The sequence below is a fragment of the Panthera pardus genome, unplaced genomic scaffold, assembly GCF_024362965.1.
Source record: "Panthera pardus isolate Hobbes unplaced genomic scaffold, ASM2436296v1 HiC_scaffold_13, whole genome shotgun sequence".
Classification (NCBI taxonomy): domain Eukaryota; kingdom Metazoa; phylum Chordata; class Mammalia; order Carnivora; family Felidae; genus Panthera; species Panthera pardus.
The window spans coordinates 198,940,772-198,960,073 of NW_026526688.1; the positions used below are offsets into that span (position 1 = coordinate 198,940,772).

General features: G+C 42.1%; 1 protein-coding gene across 5 annotated transcripts in view; it reads left to right on the plus strand.

Moving 5' to 3' along the window:
* STK32B (serine/threonine kinase 32B) overlaps positions 1-19,302 on the plus strand; it is a 397,674-nt gene that overhangs the window by 18,511 nt on the left and 359,861 nt on the right. The window lies entirely within an intron of this gene.

Genomic DNA, 19,302 nt, shown 5'->3' on the forward strand with positions numbered 1-19,302 from the left:
CTTGAATATAAATTCCCGGTGTGATGATTGAAGTAAAGAGCTTGAATGTCTGTAGAACTTTGTAACTCGTAAGACGTTGGCATTCCAGAGCATTTGCCCTAAGTTTTGTTGCTGGGAGCACAGCACAAGCATAGCAGTTCCACCAGAATTTCTCTCCAAAAAGTGTCAGCATTGTTAAATTTGTTTTCTCAATTTAGTAGATTTGATATGGGACTTGAGAGTTTCGTGAAAGTCCATGGTATTGATGCCTGAGAAGAATGAACCCCTTTTTCATGTCTTTATTTACTATTTATAAATTCTCTGTGAAAATTGCCTTTTTATATGTTTGTCCATTTTTTTCCTGTGGTATTTTTGAGTGAAAAATACATCCAAATAGGCTCTTAATTCACATAAGTTACTATTTTTTGTCCAATTTTATTTTGTCCTCCTTTTAGGATTAGATTATCATGGGATACATTGAAAGCTAACCCAATTCTGTTCTGGTGCATTATTTTAATTCTTTTTACAGTTAATACATGCTCATCATAGAGACATTAAAAACTTTAGAAAACTTGAAGAAATGGTCAGCAATCTTTATTTCGATGGATTTCCTGGTGTTTTCTTTCTGAGCACAGGGTCCCCTGTCCTCCACCCTCAGACTGAAATAGCCATTTTTCTTCCACTTTTCACTTAACAATGTCTCATAAACATTTTTCTCATCTTTTGACAAATATTTACTACTGCATCGCTCCCTGGCGCGGTGCAAGATTCCATGCAGCTACAAGTTTGCTTAATGTTATCAGTTTTTATGGTGTAACATGCCAACCCATCATTCAAATGCATACAGCAATAAGCGTTCGGAATTCTCGCCCGTATTTCTGAAGCCAAGGCTGGAGACGCAGGAGCAATACGGGCCAAGCCCTCATGGCAATGGCACAAGGGTAAGAGGTCAAGCTCAACGGTACAAGTGCTTCATGCTTCTGCTTGTGTAGGACACCTGTTACTATCTGCTAGCTGAAGCAAGTCACATGACCAAGCGAACCCAAAGTCAAGGGGTGAAGGTACACTCTGCTAACCATGAAACCAACGCATGGCATCCACTGTGGGGGAGTGAGAAATTGAGACAAATAATCCAACTTACAACAGTAAGAGATAAATGTTATATTTCAACCAGTGTATATCATCCTGGTTATACACTATATCATGTGTATACAGTATATCATGTGGATATACTGTGATTTTCTCACGTTGTCTCTTATTTTTGGGTCTTTAGGGTTTTTTTTTGGGACTGGGTTTTTTTTTTTTTCTTATTGACTAGTAAATGAAATTTACTTGCATATTCACGAGGCTGATCCGTACCGACATAACCTGCATTCGCCATCTACCCCTAATGCTGTGGGACAACGTGCTAGAAAAATGTTGAATTTTAAGCCGGTGAACTGTGTACACAGTCATTGCAGGTTGCAAGATGGTAATGATGCCCGCCTCTGCGTGTGTAAACCTTTGCCATGGTTACAGTGGCCACAGCCAGGGGAGGAGATATTGATATCATGGGCTTCGTGGAACTTTTTGATAATTAAGTCTGGGTCCGAAGGGAAATCTTTATTTTTTCATCATTCACACTTCTCCTGGGCAGTCATTTTTCTTTCTCGGAATCGTTACGGGGGGGCGAGGTCCCTGGGGGAAGCAGGTCAAGGGGAAGAGAGAAAGGGGGGCTTACTTGCTCAGACCTCACCGTCGCCACCGTCTGATGCTGGGGGGCGCTCATATTTCTGGGCTGCGGGTCTGGACTCTCACTCCACCTCCGGACAATTGGCAACTAGAAAATTGCATAGTACTCTACATAGTAGTCCCCATATAATATTCATTGAAAGGATCAGTGAGCCTCCTCGTGTTTGTTACATACATATTTTTATTTTTTTTAGAGAGAGCACGAGCATGAGCGGAGGGAGAGGGCCAGAAGGGGAGAGAGAATCTTAAGGGAATCTTACGCAGGCTCTGCTCAGCACAGAGCACAACACAGGGCTTGATCCCGGGATCATGGCCTGAGCCAAAATCCAGAGTCGGACGCCTAACCCACCGAGCCACCCCGGCGCCCCTAGGATTTGCTATATTTAGTGTGGTCCCCCCCATGTCAGTTTACCGATGGCATGAGAACGTCACGGCTGTGAGACAGGACACCGAGTGTAGGCAGAATCCCAGCGGAAAGTAAGAGAATGTGTCACTGCCCTGTCTGTTTTCCTGTCCTCTTGTTAGTCCTGCCTTACTTCCCAATCTCACCCCAGCCACCAAGAGTCCTTGTGTGCCAGCTTCCCCAGCCAGCTGTGAGGGCAGACACCCCTAATTAATTATGGCACCGCTCTCACCGAACCCACATCAGCTGCAGAATCTTCCCCAAGACATCTCCAGGGAGCTTCTCTCCAGGGACCAGAGAAGGCACTCCCTGGTCGCGAACCTCTCCCTGGTTGATCCATTGTTCAGCCTGCACTGTGGGTGCACCTCTCAAGCTGTCTTCAAAAGATCTCCTCTCCTCTCCCTTCTGCCCATGGTTAAATGTTCAAAATTCCTCTTCCCGACCTATTTCTTCGCCTAAGACATTGAGAAGCTTTGTACAATAACCAAAGTTTCGTGCAGTGCTTAGCAGGGAGGCTGCTTAGAAAACAGGAAATGGGGTTCTTTTCTAACATCAGGGTGTCTTAGGGCCCTGGAGGACCCACACCATTGTAATAGTTTCAAGCCTACTTAAAAAAAGTTTTTTCATGTGTATTTACTTTTGAGAGAGAGGAGGAGAGCGAGAAGGAGAGAGAGGCGTGAGCAGGGGAGGGGCGGAGAGAGGGGGAGACAGAATCGGAAGCAGGCTCCAGGCTCCGAACTGTCAGCACAGAGCCCAACGCGGGGCTCGAACCCCCACTAACCGCGAGCTGAAGTCGGACGCTTCACCGACTGAGCCACCTAGGGGCCCCTCAAGCCTACTTGAGAGCAGACTCTGTCGGGAGCTCCTTTTACTAAAGAAACCAAAAATACTCAAACATGCTTGTTAAATACAGAGAGGAAGACCTTATTCCAGGGGAGCACTGTGAGACGTGGAGGTACCATTGCAGTGGGGTCTTGCAGAGGGAGAAAGATTGGACTCAACTCTGAATGTATCGCGGGCAAGCGGGAAGTGACAGCCAAGGAGCAGGGTGGGGGTCAGGGGACAGAAAATTACTGAGCGGAACCGTGCAGGCTGAGCGGGGGGGAGTCTCACTAAACCAAGCTAACAGGACTCTTGCTGAAGGCAGGCCAAGGGGGTCAGACGTGCCCTGGAGGATGCTGGCAAGTGAGGAACCCCGTCAGGTACTGAGGGTGATCAGACGTGTGGAGGGTGGGGGATTCTAGCTAAAATTGGACGCTGCAGACGTGAACGTCTCAGCTCAAAAGTCAAGCGTCGGTGAAAAGTTCAGAGGCGCCTGGGAGTTTGGCGAAGGAGAGAACCTTTGTCCAGTAGGATGCTTGTTAAGTAAGGAGAACTCAACAAATGTTAACTAGAACTGTAAATACATCTCTCGTGTTATTTAAGGGGAAGTCCAGAAGGATGTGGCCCACGATACAGTGACGTCATTGAGATCCCGGCTCCTTCCGTCCTGCCCCCCCCACCCCCCCACCCCCCCCCCCCCCGCACTCCCAGCTCTTGGCTCCTTTTCACAGTCTCGTCTCTCAAGGTCTCAGGATGGTGGCTGAAGTGTATCCCCACATGACCTATCCCCAAATGGCAGTGTCTAAAGCAGAAGAGAGTGAAGGAGGAAAGGGGGCTTTTTCTCCTCTGGCCTCTTATTAGGGAGGACAACCCATCCCAGAAGCTACCCGCACATTTCCCTTTGTAGCTCACTGGTCATAAGTAGGCCACATGTCCATACTCTGGACCAGTCACTGGCCCAAATGCCATATTGGTCCTGGATTAACAAGGATTCACTCCCCAGGGCTGGCTCACGAAACTGGAACTTTCTTCCAGGAGGGAGATTGAATGGCCTTAGAAAAGGCAAATTATTATGTCTGGCACAGTCTAAAAAAATATACTGTACCTGCCATGATGTGAAAAGTGGAGGCTAACAATTTAACTGAGTCAAACGTAAGGCCACATTACTGTGAAGTTTTCCATTAGCTATGTAGTGGGAAGCTCTGGGGGTCCAAATTCTGGGGTGGGGGATCCCCTCGGTCTGTGTCTTTCCAAGCTCCAGATTCTGTTTGCACCCCCCCCCCCCCCCACGGTGGCTTTTGTTTCCTCCGGATGAAATATCAGCCGGGACACTTCCTGCTGTCAGAGTGAGGGCCAACACTGGGGGTGTCGGGAGGCACTTTCCACCTCCCAGTCCCAAGTCAGGGACACCAGCATTCCCTGCCTGGCCTCAGTCTCCCCTCCAGGTCCCCCTGCCACCCAGTTCTCCCAGGAGGTCAGGCCCTCTCTGCCTTTGAGATGAGGGCCAGCATAAGGAAGGAAGCTGTAGTGGAGACGGGATGACCATAGTTCAGTGTGCTTTGTTTTATTTCACAGCAACTTCTGAGATTAGAATAGCTCTCTCTGGGGGGGCTCCGTTGGTGAAGCATCCGACTCTTGATTTCAGCTCAGGTCATAATCTCGCGGTTTGTGAGATTGAGCCCCTTGTCTGGCTCTGCTCTGAAAGCACAGAACCTGCTTGGGATTGTCTCTCCCTCTCTCTCTGCCCCTTGTCTGCTTGCACGCTCTCTCTCTCTCTCTCTCCCTCTCTCTCCGAATAAGCTTAAAATGAAAAACTATCTCTGTTAACGGTGAAATGTTTTTCCTTCGTGAAGTTAAAATAATGAAGAGACTGCAGTTAGAAGGAAAAAACATTCTCATCACCCAGAGACAACTGCTATGCCTTAGTAATTTTTTGCCAAACTTCTTTTTTAACTGGCTTTTTAAATAATGTTTTTTACACTGTGGCCGTACTGTATTACTTTTTATGCTGCCATTTTCTTTCAAGACTATGCTTTAAGCTCTTTATACAAGCTTTTAATGGCTTCACAATATTTTATCGTGTGGCTGGGCACAAAAATGTGTTTCACCACATCTCTGTTGTTGGACATTTGGGCTCTTTCCACTTTTTTATTTTTAGAAATAATAATGTATACACTGGGTACCTAAATCTTTGCATTTTTTTTTTACAGTTTTCTTAGAATAGATTACTTACAGGAAAATTAGCAAGGTGAAATTCATGAACATTGCTAAGAGTCTTAATTTTTATTCCCAAACTATTTTTCAGAAAATTTAAGCCGGTGGTTTGTTTATCCCATCTTAGCCAGCAAAGAAAATTATAGTATTTTACATCTTTGCTGATTAAAAGGGCAAAAATTCAATCTCCGTGTTTTAAATGGAATTCTCTTGCTCAGTGAACTAGAATATTTTTACACACGGTTGTTGGCTGTGCATCTAAAAATTGGAATTTTGATCTTCACCCCTAAACAGCCCCTGTCTGCAGTTCAGGGCTACCCCCACTCTTCTAGATGCTTCGGCCAAAATGTTGCTGTGATCCTTGGCATTTCCGTTTTCTGTCCCAGACCTGAGCCTTCAACCAGTCTGCAGCAAATCCTGCTGTCCCGTTCCCTCCGCTGCCACCTGGCCCAGGCGGCCCACCTCTTCTCTCAATCACTACAGCTCCTGATTGTTTGCCTGCGGTCAGGCCTCAGCACGGCAGCCACAGTCATCCCGTTAAACTGCAACTCCAGCGCACAGAGCCCTCTGTGGCTCCCCATTGCAGTCAGTGACAAAGTCAGAGGTTCAAATCCTGCAAGACCCTTCATGAATCAGACGACCTGCCACCCCTCAGACATCATTGTCTGCTACTCTCCATCATTGTCTTTTTGGCCCTTGAGTATACCAAGGCCATGCCTACCTCAGGGTCTTTGCTTTTACTGTCTCCTTCTGCAACATTCGCTTTCTTGTGTTTAAACAATCCAGCACAGCCTCAGGACCTTTGTACCTGCTGCTCTGTCTGCCTAACATGCTTTTTCCCCAGATACCTGCATGAGTTGGTTCCCTTGCTTCCTTTAGGCCTTTTCTGAAATGTCATTTTCTCAGTGAGACTTTCCTGGCCTTCTTTTTGAAACTTCCCATTCCTCCTGACACTGGCCTTACCCTTATCACTAACTGGTATATGATTTACTTATTTATGTTAATTGTTGTTGGCATTCCCACCAAAACTAATTTACAGTAAGGCAGGGATGTTTTACTTTCCGATACGCCCCTGGATCCCAAGGATCTAGTGGCTGGGAATTTACTAGCAGCGCTAAGTATTTGAGTGAATGCATGTGAATTTCCTCTCCAGTGCATTGTCTACTCAGATCTTTTGCATTTGTTTGTTTGGGGTCCCCGTTAAAATTTTTTTCTATCATAAAATTAATACATGTTCATGATAAAAAAAAATTGGGAATAGTCCAAAATTCACAGGGGAAAAAAATTACTGCTGTGATCCTAACTTTGAGAGAAAACCATTGTTAATTTTTTTTTGCTATTTTTATTGAATTTATTTTTTCAACTTACATCCCAGTTAGTTAGCATATAGTGCGATTTTTACTTTATTTCCTGGGAAGATTTTTTTTCTCTGCATAACTGTTTACAATTTTTTAAATGTTTATTTATTTTTGAGAGAGAGAGAGAGAGAGAAATAGAGCATGAGCAAGGGAGGGGTAGAGAGGGAGGGAGACACAGAATCCGAAGCAGGGTCCAGGCTCCGAGCTGTCAGCCCAGAGTCAGACGTGGGGCTCGAACTCACAAACCATGAGACCATGACCTGACTTGAAGTTGGACGCCCGACCGAACTGAGCCACCCAGGTGCCCCTCATTTTGTCACTTTGAAGGCATCCCTTGGGGAGTTCAGGAGACGACTAAAATTCAGCTTCAAGTAATAGTTCTCTTTCAAAACATATTTAGAAATCTGTATTCTGGGGCGCCTGGGTGGCTCAGTCGGTTAAGCATCTGACTCTTGATTTCCTCTCAGGCCATGATCTCATGGTTTATGAGATCGAGCCCTGCGTGGGGCTCTGCAGGGACAGCGCGGAGCCTGCTTGGGATCCTCTCTCTCTGCTCCTCCCCCGCTCGCTCGTGCCTTCTCTCTCAAAACCAAACTTTAAAAGTTCTGTATTCTGTTCGCTTCAAGTGCTTTTATGAAAAAAAAAAAAATGTTTATTTTTAGAGAGAGAGGGTGCGAGCTGGGGGAGGGACAGAGAGAGAGGAGAGAGAGAGAATCCCAAGCAGACGCCATGCTGTCAGCGTGGAGCCGGACGTGGGGCTCAGTCCCACAGACCATGAGATGATAACACGACTGAGCCCAAATCCAGAGCCGGACGCTTAACTGACCGAGCCACCCAGGCGCCTCTTGTGCTTTTCGAGATGTTTTCATTTCTCTTTGTGGAGTTTGTCAAAGAGAGGCCACTTGGTGTTGTGGGAAGTAACAGGCTCTGGACCGAGATGTGTTTTCGGCGTGGACTTTGTCACTTGTCACCGAGAGACCTCGGGCCCGTCCCTCAACTTCTGCATCTCATCTTGTGCCTTAGTCACTTGTGCGTTAATTCTGTCCGCTTTGTGGTAAGAGTGAGATGAGATGACCAATGAGTGACCGAGAAGGACGGACGGCACATTCTCGACAAGTAGACACGAGCCTCTCCACTTCAGTTTAGACAGGTAAGGACGAGACTTAGCCCACGTCCGGAAATGATAATTGGAACAGTGTTTATTCAGCGTGTATTTAAATAGCGAGAGGAGGGGCTGGCATCCCTTTTGCTTCCGTGGATGTTGAGACCTTCCGTTCTCTTACCTGGTTTGTTGAAGTTTTGTGTGTCCATTTCTCCAAAAGACTATACTTTCAGGTAATAGACGCCCCCCTCCAACCTCTGCTCTTAAATCCTTGTGGTTTGGTGGGGTGTGTCATATATCAGTGGATTCTTTAAATATTTTCATAAATCTCTCACTGGGCTGCATTTGTCCTTTCTTCCTTTCACTGTGGCTGGAGATGTGGCCGCCACCTGTCACTTAGCTGGCATTATTGCGTGTGCTTTACGTTGTACCCGCTGCCTGGACCAGCCCTTTGTGTCATTCTTAGATGCTTGTCACAGCATTATTTAAAGCAGTGAAAGATGGGTAACACCCTAAAAGAGCCAACATTCGTGCAAGGATTCTGTAAATTAAGATACTTGCCGGTAATAGAATATTTAGAAGGCATGCAAAAAAGATATTTATGAAGACTTTTAATGGTATGGAAAATAACGATAATAATGACAATTATATTCATGGCAAGATTCCCAGGATGAAATGAAAATAAGACACTCAAAATGCTAGGGAAACCTATGCTGACAAAAATTGCACCTGAGTAGACGGAATTAAGATTTTTATTTTCTATTCCTTTACCTATTTTTATTTTCTTTTTAAAGTTCCCTGTGTTAACAAATTATTTTCTTGGAAAAAATAACGTGCTAAAAATTGAAGAAAGCCCGTCTTTTTAAGATGGACTCGGGGCGCCTGGGTGGCGCAGTCGGTTAAGCGTCCGACTTCAGCTCAGGTCACGATCTCGCGGTCCGTGAGTTTGAGCCCCGTGTCGGGCTCTGGGCTGATGGCTCGGAGCCTGGAGCCTGTTTCCGATTCTGTGTCTCCCTCTCTCTCTGCCCCTCCCCCATTCATGCTCTGTCTCTCTCTGTCCCAAAAATAAATTAAAAACGTTGAAAAAAAAATTAAAAAAAAAAAATACAGAAGGCCTGCACAAGAACGGCCTCAGTCTTTAAAAAAAAAAAAAAAAAAAAAAAAAAGATGGACTCAGTTCACTTAGTTCTTCTCCAATTTCATCAATTAAAGTAATATTCTTAAACCCTGCCTCAGGGTAGAATCCTCTGGTTTTGTTTTTGCTTTGCTTTCGGCGAAGGTCGACTTTAATGCCTACCCTGGAGGACACAGTAAAATTCAGAAGCTCCTATGTATTGATAACCTATAGTGTGATAGCAAGGGTCTGGTGGCATGATTTATGACAACAGAAGCGTCGGGAAAAGCACAGACTGAGTTCCCGTTTATTAAGTGTGCTTTAGCTCAGCATTTTCCAGAATGTGTTGTGAGCCACACTAGTTCTTCAAGATTTGCTGTTTCTCTGGTCCAGTTAGAGGAATCCTTCGGTATGGTTTACTCACTTAGGGCACATGCGGGAAAGTGCTTGGATTAAGTGCCCAAGTCTGGCAATTACTAGTTGGAATAGTTTGCTTAAACGTCCTAGGTCTTAGTTTTCCATGTCTATAAAATGGGAATAATACATGGGATGGTGGGACTCAAGCGAGATGATAAATAGAACTGCCTAGCACTTTTCTTGGTTTACACGTTACCTGCCGTTATCATTTTTTTAATATCCTCCAATCTCCTATACGTGCAGCGTCTTGAGGAGAGTGTGTTACAGAATCTGAGGAATCCGGAGGTCAGGAGCCTACTTAAGCAGCCTGTCCGCAGAATGTAACACCGGCTGCCCTCCCGTGGAGCTGGTGTTCTGGGGAACATACACTGGAGACATAGCTCAGGATAATTCTGTGGGAACAAACTGTAAAAGCCCAAGGCCACCTTAGCCACGTTCAGAACAAGCGCCAACGTGTCATGAGCGAAAGTGGCAGAGTCAGTTGGTGGGAACGGACACTGGTGCAGCCGCTCTGGAAAGCAGTCTGGAGGTTCCTCGAGAAATGAAAAAGGGAACTAGTCTATGGCCCAGCAGTTGCACGACTAGGTATTTCTCCAAAGGATGCAGTAATGCTGATTTCAAGGGGCACCTGCACCCCAATGTTCATAGCACCACTGTCAGCTACAGCAAATTATGCAAAGAGCCCAAATGTCCATCGATGGGTGAATGGGTAAAGGAGATGTGGGATACATACACAATGGAATACTACTCGGCAACCAAAAAGAATGAAATCTTGCCATTTGCAACAACGTGGATGCAGCGGGAGTGTATGATGCTAAGCGAAATAAGCCAGTCCGAGAAAGACAAATATATGACTTCACTCATATGTGGAATTGAAGAAACAAAACAGGTGAACATAGGGGGAGGAAAGGAAAAATAAGATAAGAACAGAGAGGGAGGCAAACCATCCGAGACTCTTAATGATGGAGCACAGTGGGGGGTTGCTGGAGGGGAGGTGGGTGGGGGGAAGGGCTGGATGGGTGACGGGCACGGAGGAGGGCACTCGTTGGGATGAGCCCTGGGTGTCCTAAGGAAGTGATGAATCCCTGGGTTCAACTCCTGAAACCCGTACTACCCCGTATGTTAACTAATTTGAATTTGAATTTTAAAAAGTGGCCGAGTAAGGAACTCGGAAATTCTGAAAAAAAAAAAAAAAAAAACAACAACAACAACAACAACAAAAAAAAACTGGTCAGAAGCATCCAACTTTTTGGAAGTCTGGAAATTAAGCAGAAATCTGTAGAACCCATGGGGGCATTTATTCAAGCAAAAGAGTTGAATCTCAGTAAGAACAGCAAGCTCTGTCGTGTTTTAACTTACCATAGCCCCATTTCCCACTTCCCATCTCAGCACTAGCCTGGAAAATATCAGCCCGTGTTCCTAGTGCTGGAGGGAGCAGTCCAGACCTCATTTACAAAGAATCGTTATTTAAATCTGCTTTCTCCCCGGAAGAAGACTGGCTGGGATGCCTTATCTTTATTTTACTTGACTTGGAACTTTCCCATTGCTACCTGGGGTGTGATCAAAATCATTTATAGGCAGATGTTGTAGTCGTGGCTGGATGAAGCAATAGAAAATGGAGTGAATAATAAAGATTAACCCAGAGTCTTGGGTGGAAGTGCTGGACAGTGAAATGCTTTGGGAATGAGGGCTTTGGAAAGCTCCTACATGTTCCTGGGACTCTGGAAGGCCACACGCGCTTCCAGAGCTGTGCACATGCTCGAGGAGGACACGAGAAGGTCCTAAAACTCTTAGGACCTTCAGAGTCTGCACCAGCAGGAAGTGAAGGCTCAGGGAGCATCGTCAACTGCATGGCTGGGTGTTGGAGCTGTGCTTCAACACACACACGGGGGCCCGTCTGCAGAGACGGAGAGTTTTTTTCAGTCCAAGAGTGTAAGGAAATATTTTCCAGTCGTTAGCTGACCACTAAACTAATGGGACAGAGATTTCATGCCCACACATGACGAACGATAGACTTTACAGAATTCGTTCAGAGGAGTTGTGAAACAGACAACTAAAGCAGTAACAAAAACAAACCTTAAGATGGTGAAAAGGGTCTGATTTCCAGTGTTGCCACAACATAATATTTAGTGTCCTGTTTTCCACAAAAATTAGCAAGGATCGTGAGGAAATAAGAACGTAGAGCCCCTACACAGGAAAATAACGTAATCAATAAGAACCGTTCCAAGGAAGCCAACAGATTGGGATTTCTAGGTAAAGGCTTGATTTATTTACTTATTTATTTATTGTAACATTTATTTATTTTTGAGACAGAGAGAGACAGAGCATGAACGGGGGAGGGGCAGAGAGAGAGGGAGACACAGAATCAGAAGCAGGCTCCAGGCTCTGAGCCATCAGCCCAGAGCCTGATGCGGGGCTCGAACTCACGGACCGCGAGATCGTGACCTGAGCTGAAGTCGGATGCTCAACCGACTGAGCCACCCAGGCGCCCCAAGTAAAGGCTTGATTTAAATCCAGCCTTTAAAATATGTTCAGAGAACTAAAGAAGACCACACCTAAAGAACTACAAGGAAGTATGAATATCATCACCAAACAGAAGTATGTTTCACCAAAGAGCATATCAGTAAAGAGAAATTATAACAATGAACCAAGTAAAATTATGGAGTTGTGTATTAAATATAAAAATTCACTAAAGGGGTTCAACATTGAATTTGAGTAAGTAGAAAAAAGAAACCATGAATTTGAACATAGGTCAGTTAAGATTATCTGGTCTGAGGAATAGGAAGAGGAAAAAAATGAAGAAAAATGAACAGAGCCTCCGAGACCTGTGGGGTGCCATCAGGTGTATCAGCGTACTCATATAATGAGAGCCCCAGAAGGAGACAAGGGAGAGAAAATGGTAGAAAGAATATTTGAAGATCTGGGGCACCTGGGTGACTCAGTCAGTTGTGTCCGACTTTGGCTCAGGTCATGAATTTGTGGTGCATGAGTTCGAGCCCCGTGTCGGGCTCAGTGCTGACAGCTCAGCGCCTGGAGCCTGTTTCAGATCTGTGTTTCCCTCTCTCTCTGCCCCTCCCCTGCTCGCTCTCTGTCTCTCAAAAATAAGTAAACATTTAAAAAATTAAAAAAAAAGAATATTTGAAGGTCTGATTGTCAACAGTCTTCCAAATTTGATGAAAATTTTTTTTTCAAATTTTTATTTAAATTCTAGTTAGTTAATGTATAGTGTAATACTGGTTTCAGCAGTAGAATTTAAATGGTTCATTACTTACATGGAACATCCACTACTCATCCCAACAAGTGCCCTCCTTAATGCCTATCACTCATTTAGGCCATCCTCCACCCACCTCCCTCTATCAACTCTGTTCTCTGTCATTAAGAGTCTCTTATGGTTTGCTTCCCAATCACTCTTTTTTTCCCTTACCCTGTATTCACCTGTTTTGTTTCTTAAATTCCACATGAGTGAAATTATATGGGATGTCTTTCTCTGCCTGATTTATTTTGCTTAGCGTAGTACACTCTAGCTCCATCCACATCATTGCAAATTGCAAGGTTTCATTTCTTTTGATGGCTGAGAAATATTCCATTATATATATATGTGTGTGTGTGTGTGTGTGTGTATGTATATACCAATATATTCCACAGTTTCCATACAACTTGATGAAACCGTTAATCTACACATATAAGAAGCTCAAAAACTCTAAATAATATAAATTCAAAGAGATACACCTTAGGTTAATCAAACTGTCAAAGGTTTAAGATGAAGAGGGTCTTGAAAAGAGAAAAGTGACTCATCATATGCAAGGAGTCCTCAATATTAACAGACAGTTTGATCACAAACCATGGAGGCTTAAAGGCAGTGAGATGAAATATTCAAAGTGCTGAAAAAAACATGCTGTCAACCAAGCATTCTATATCCAGCAAAACTATCCTTAAAAAATGAAGGAGAAATCAAGATAGTCCCAGATAAACAAAAATTGAGTTTGTTCCCAGCAGAACTACCCTTCAGGAAACACTAAACGGAGTCATTCAGAGTGAAATGAAAAGGGACGGCTGGGTGGCTCAGTCGGTCAAGCGTCCAACTCCTGGTTTCAGCTCAGGTCATGATCTCATAGTTTGTGAGTTTGAGCCCCCCCATTGGGCTCTGCATTGATGGTGCAGAGCCTGCTTGGGATTCTCTCTCTCTCCCTCTCTCTCTGATCCTCCCTGGCTTGTGCGATCTCTCTCTTTCTCTCACAAAATAAAACAAACAAGAACAAAACAAAACAAAGTGCAATGAAAAGATGCTAGACAATAACTCCAGTCTACGTGAAGAAATAAAGAACACCAGCAAAGGTAACTATATAATGGAATACAAAGTGTAGTGTAAATATATTTTGTTTGTATCTTTTTATTCCATCCGTACTAAAATACAACTACACAAACCCATTATTATAAATCTTTGTTGGTAGACACACAGTGTTTAAAGAAATAATTTGTGGTAATAACAACGTGAAAGCATGAAGGGGCAAGTGTATGAGCAAAGGTTTTGTATATTTAAAATTAAATTGGTATTAATCTAACCTAGACTGTTGTAAATTAAGATTTTAATTATAATACCTAGGGAAACCACTAAGAAGTTGCTTAAAAATATATAGGAAGCAATGTTATCTTGATGATAGTCAGACCTCCAGGATCCTGTAAGTCTTCTTTAACATACGAAAATTCCTTTAGAGACTTTCTTTATCTCTATCTTCCTAACTTAAAAGTATATAATCACTCACTTCTCACAATTGCAGTGCAACTCTTTCCTCCCATGGGTCCTGTCCCCACGCTTTACTCAAAACACCTTTTTGCACCAAAAAAAAAGTATATGTGAAAAGAAATGATAAAAAAAGTAATTATAGTACACTAGGAAAATCTCTTTAACAAAACGAATGCAGTAATGGAGGAATTGAAGAACAAAAAAAGATATAAGAGATATGGAAAACAAATATTAAAATGGCAGAAGTAAGTCATATCTTGTCATAGTTATATTAAATAGAAATGGATTAAACTCTGCAGTTAAAAGGAAAATATTGGCAGAATGCCTAAAAGATATGATCCTCCTATCTTCTGCCTCCTGCTTTCTATTCAAAGACATAAATAGATTGAAAGTGAAAGGGTCAGTCCAGCAAGAAGATTTAACACTTGTAAACATTTATTCATCTAATAATAGAGACTCTAGATACATGAAACAAAAACGGGCATAACTGAAGGGACAAAGAGGCAATTGAACAATAATAGTGGAGACTTCAGTACTCTCTTTCAATAATGGGTAGAACAACTAGACAGAATTAGAAAGTGAACTGAAGACTTGAACAACACCATAAAACAACCACACCTTCGAGGCATATATAGAACACTCCACCCAACAATAGCAGAATACGTATTTTTCTCATTGTCTATGGAACATTTTCTGAGATACACCACATATTGGACAAAAAACAAATTTCAATAAGTTTAAATGTATTTAAATCATACAAGTATGTTCTGGGACCACAACAGAATAAAATTAAAAATCAATAAAGGAGGAAATTTGGAGAATTCACAAATACAGAAAAATAAAAAAATATACTCCTAAATAACGAACATTGGAAAATAGTTTGATATGAATGAAAATGAAAGCCCAACATACTAAAACTTATAGGATGCAGTGAAGACAGTGCTCAGATGGAATTTTAGAACTGTAATACCTATATTTAAAAAAAGAGAAGAGGGTCGCCTGGGTGGCTCAGTCAGTTGAGCCTCCGACTTCGGCTCAGGTCACGATCTCATGGTTTGTGAGTTTGAGCCCCACGTCGGGCTCTGTGCTGACAGCTCAGAGCCTGGAACCTGCTTCGGATTCTACGTCTCCTTCTCTCTCTGACCTTGCCCCACTTGAGCTCTGTCTCTCTCTGTCTCTCAAAGATAAATAAATGTAAAAAAAATTTTTTTAATAAAATAAAAAAAGAAGAAAGATCTCAAGTCAGTAGCGTAAATTTCCTATCTAAGAAAATAGACAAAGAGGAGCCAACTGAACACAAAGCAAACAGAATGGAAATAAGTGAAATAGAGGATAGAAAAATAATAGAGAAAATCAACAAAAAATTTGTTCTTTGAAATGATCGATAAAGTTGTAAAGACTTTAGTTACAATGACCAAGAGAAAAAGAGGGAAGACTCAAATTTCTAAAACTGGGAATGACCTTATAGAAAGAGGATTATGGGGCAGTACTATGAACAATTGTATGCCACCAAATTAGAAAATCTTGGTGAAATGGATAAATTCCTGGGAACACGCAAACTATAAAACTAACTTAAGAACAAATAGAAAATCCAGCTAGCCTTATAACAGACAGCATTTGGTAGTAATCAAAAATCAGAATCTTTGAATAAAGAAAAATTAAGGATCAGATAGCTTCACTGATGAATTCTACCGAACCTTTAAAGGAGAACTTACACAGTCCTCTCAAACTCTTTGAAAAATGTAAGAGGAGGAAATACTTCCCAACTCATTCTTTGGGATCAATATATCCTAATATGAAAGCTAGACAAAAACATCACCAGAAAAGCAAAATACAGACTAATAACTCTTGATGAATATAGATGCAGAAATCCTCAAGAAAATACTAAAACCTGAATCTGTATAAAAAGAATCATGTATGACAACCAAGTGAAATTTGCTAAAAGACTACAAGTTTGGTTCAACATAAGAAAACCAATTAATGTAATATGCCATATTAATAGAATAAAGAAAAAATGTCTCACAGTCATGTCAGTAGACGCGGAAACATCATTTGCCAAAACCCATACTTGCTCATTATAAAAAACATTCAGCTTACTAAAAGCACAAAAGAACTTCCTCAACCTGGTAAGAGGCATCTATAAAAAACCAAAGCTAACATGGTACTTAATGGTGAAAGATCACACGTTTTCCTCCTAAAATTAGGAACAGAAAAGGATATCTGCTCTTATCACTTTCTTATTAAGATTTTATTTTTAAGTAATCTCTACGCCCGGTGTGGGGCTGAAACTCACAACCCCGTGATCAAGAGTCACAATATCTACCCGCTGAGCTCTTACCGCTTCTGTTGAGCATTTTCTGGAGATCAGGGCATTTGGGAAAGCAAAAATAAATAAATAAATAAATAAATAAATAAATAAATAAATATTAAAGAAGTAAGCAAGTAAATAAATGGCATCCAGATTGGAAAGGAAGATGTAAACTTATCTCTGTTTGTGGATGACATGATCTTATATAGAGAAACCTCCACAGAATCTACAGAAAAAGCTCTTAGCATAGTTGTATAGTACAAGTTGTATGGTACCATACGATGCATATTAAAACGTCCTTTGTGCTTTTGTACACTAGCAATGAACATTCCGAAAATGCATTTTAAAAAACAATTCCATTTAGGGGCGCCTGGGTGGCTGAGTCGGTTGAGCGTCCGACTTCGGCTCAGGTCATGATCTCACGGTTTGTGAGTTGAGCCCCATGTTGGGCTCTGTGCTGACAGCTCAGAGCGTGGATGGAGCCTGCTTCAGATTCTGCGTCTCCCTCCCTCTCTGCCCCTCCCCAGGTCACACGCCGTCTCTCTCTCAAAAATAAATAAACATGAGGAAGTATAAGATTGCATACTGCACACTACAAAACGTTGAAAAAATTAAAGTATACCTAAGTAAATAGAAAGGCGTTCTATGTTCACGGATTGGTATACAATATTGTTAAGATGGTAATAGTTACCAAATCGATCTACAGGTTAAAGGCATCCTGTATACAAAAATCCAATTGCCTCTTTGGCAGAAATGGAGAAACTGATCTTAAAACATATGTGTCGAAAAGTGAAAATTTGACTTATTTGCCAGTTTCACTTTACATGGAAAACCCAAAAGGCTGCACCAAAAAACTGCTAGAAGTGATACATGAATTCGGCAAAGTTGCAGGATATAAAATCAATGTACAGAACTCGATTGCATTTCTATACATCAATAGTGAAGAAACAGAAAGAGAAATCAAGAAATGGATCCCATTTATAATTGCACCAAGAAGCATAAAATACCTAGGAATAAGCCTAACCAAAGATGTAAACTATCTGTATGTGTAAAACTATAGAAAAAGTTATGAAAGAAATTGAAGAAGACGCAAAGAAATGGAAAAGCATTCCATGCTCATGAATTGGAAGAACAAATATTGTTAAAATATCAATACTACCCAAATAAATCTACACATTCAATGCAATTCCAATCAAAATTGCACTGGCATTCTTCTCAGAGGTAAAACAAACGACCCTAAAATTTGTATGGAACCACAAAAGACCCCAGATAGCCAAAGTAATGTTGAAAAGAAAACCAAAGTGGGAGGCATCACAGTCCTGGATTTAGCCTGTACTACAAAACTGTATCATCAAGACAGTATGGTATTGACACAAAAATAGACACATAGACCAAGGGAATAGAATTGAGGACCCAGAACTGGACCCACAAATGTATGGCCAACTCATCCTTGACAAACGGTGCTGGGGTAACTGGACAGCAACATGCAGAAGAATGAAACTGGACCACTTTCTTACACCATACACAAAAATAAATTCAAAATGGATGAAAGACCTAAATCTGAGACAGGATACCATCAAAACCTTAAGAGGAGAAAGCAGGCAACAACCTCTTTGACCTCAGCTGCAGCAACTTCTTACTCGACATGTCTCTGAAAGTAAGGGGGAAAAAAAAAGAACTATTGGGACCTCATCAAGATAACAAGCTTCTGCACAGCAAAGGGAACAATGAACAAAACTGAAAGGCAACAATGGAATGGGAGAAGATATTTGCAAATGACATATCAGATGAAGCGTTAGTATCCAAAATCTATAAAGAGCTTATCAAATGCAACACCTGAGAAACAAATAATCCAGTGAAGAAATGGTCAAAATACATGAATAGACACTTTTCCAAAGAAGACATCCAGATGACCAACGGGCACATGAAAAGATGTTCAACATCACTCATCATCAGGGAAATACAAATCAAAACTACAATGAGATACCACCTCACAACTGTCAGAACGGCTAAAATTAACAACTCTGGAAACAGCAGATGTTGGCGAAGACGCGGAGAAAGGGGAACCTTTTCGCACTGTTGGTGGCAATGCAAATCAGTGCAGCCACTATGGAAAACAGTATGGAGGTATCTCAAAAAACTAAAAATAGAATTACTCTACGACCCAGCAATTGCACTACTAGGTGTTTATCCAAAGGATACAAAAATGCTGATTCAGAGGGGCACATGCACCCCAATGTTTATAGCAGCACTATCAACAATAGCCAAAGTATGGAAAGAGCCCAAATGTCCATCAACTGACGAATGGATAAAGCCGATGTAGTTTATATATACAATGGAGTATTACTCAGCAATCCAGAAGAACGAAACCTTGCCATTTGTGCCGATGTGGATGGAACTAGAGTGTATTATGCTAAGCAAAATAAGTCAGTCAGAGAAAGACAGGTATCATATGATTTCACTCGTATGTGGAGTTTAAGAAACGAAAGAGACGGCAATACGGGAAGGGAGGGAAAAATAAGATAAAAACTGAGGCAAACCGTAAGAGACTCTTAAATACAGAGAACAAACTGAGGATTGCTGGAGGGGAGGTGGGTGGGGGAATAGTCTAGATGGGTGATGGGCATTAAGGAAGGCACTTGTTGGGATGAGCACTGGGTGTCGTAAGGAAGAGATGAATCACTGGGTTCTACTCCTGAAACCAACACTACCCTGTATGTCAATGAACTTGAATTTAATTAAATAAATTTGAAAAAACAAAAACAATCAGCTATTTATTTATTATTCCTTTTTAAGAATTTGAGAGTGGTTGACACATAATGTTATATATTAGTTTACTGATGTGCGGCACGGTGATTTGACAGATTTATACCATATGCTGTACTCACCTCAAGTGTAGGGGCTCCCGTCATCTTACGATGCTGTTTCAATATCGTTGACTATATTCCTTGCGCTGTGCCTTTTATTCTCGTGACTTACTCATTCCATAACTGGAAGCCTGTGTCTCCCCCTCTCCCTTTCACCCATTTTGCTACCCCCTACATTAAATATTTTTAATAGAAAATAAAAAGTGTCAGTAAAGTGTGGAGAAATGGAGCCCTCGTAAATTG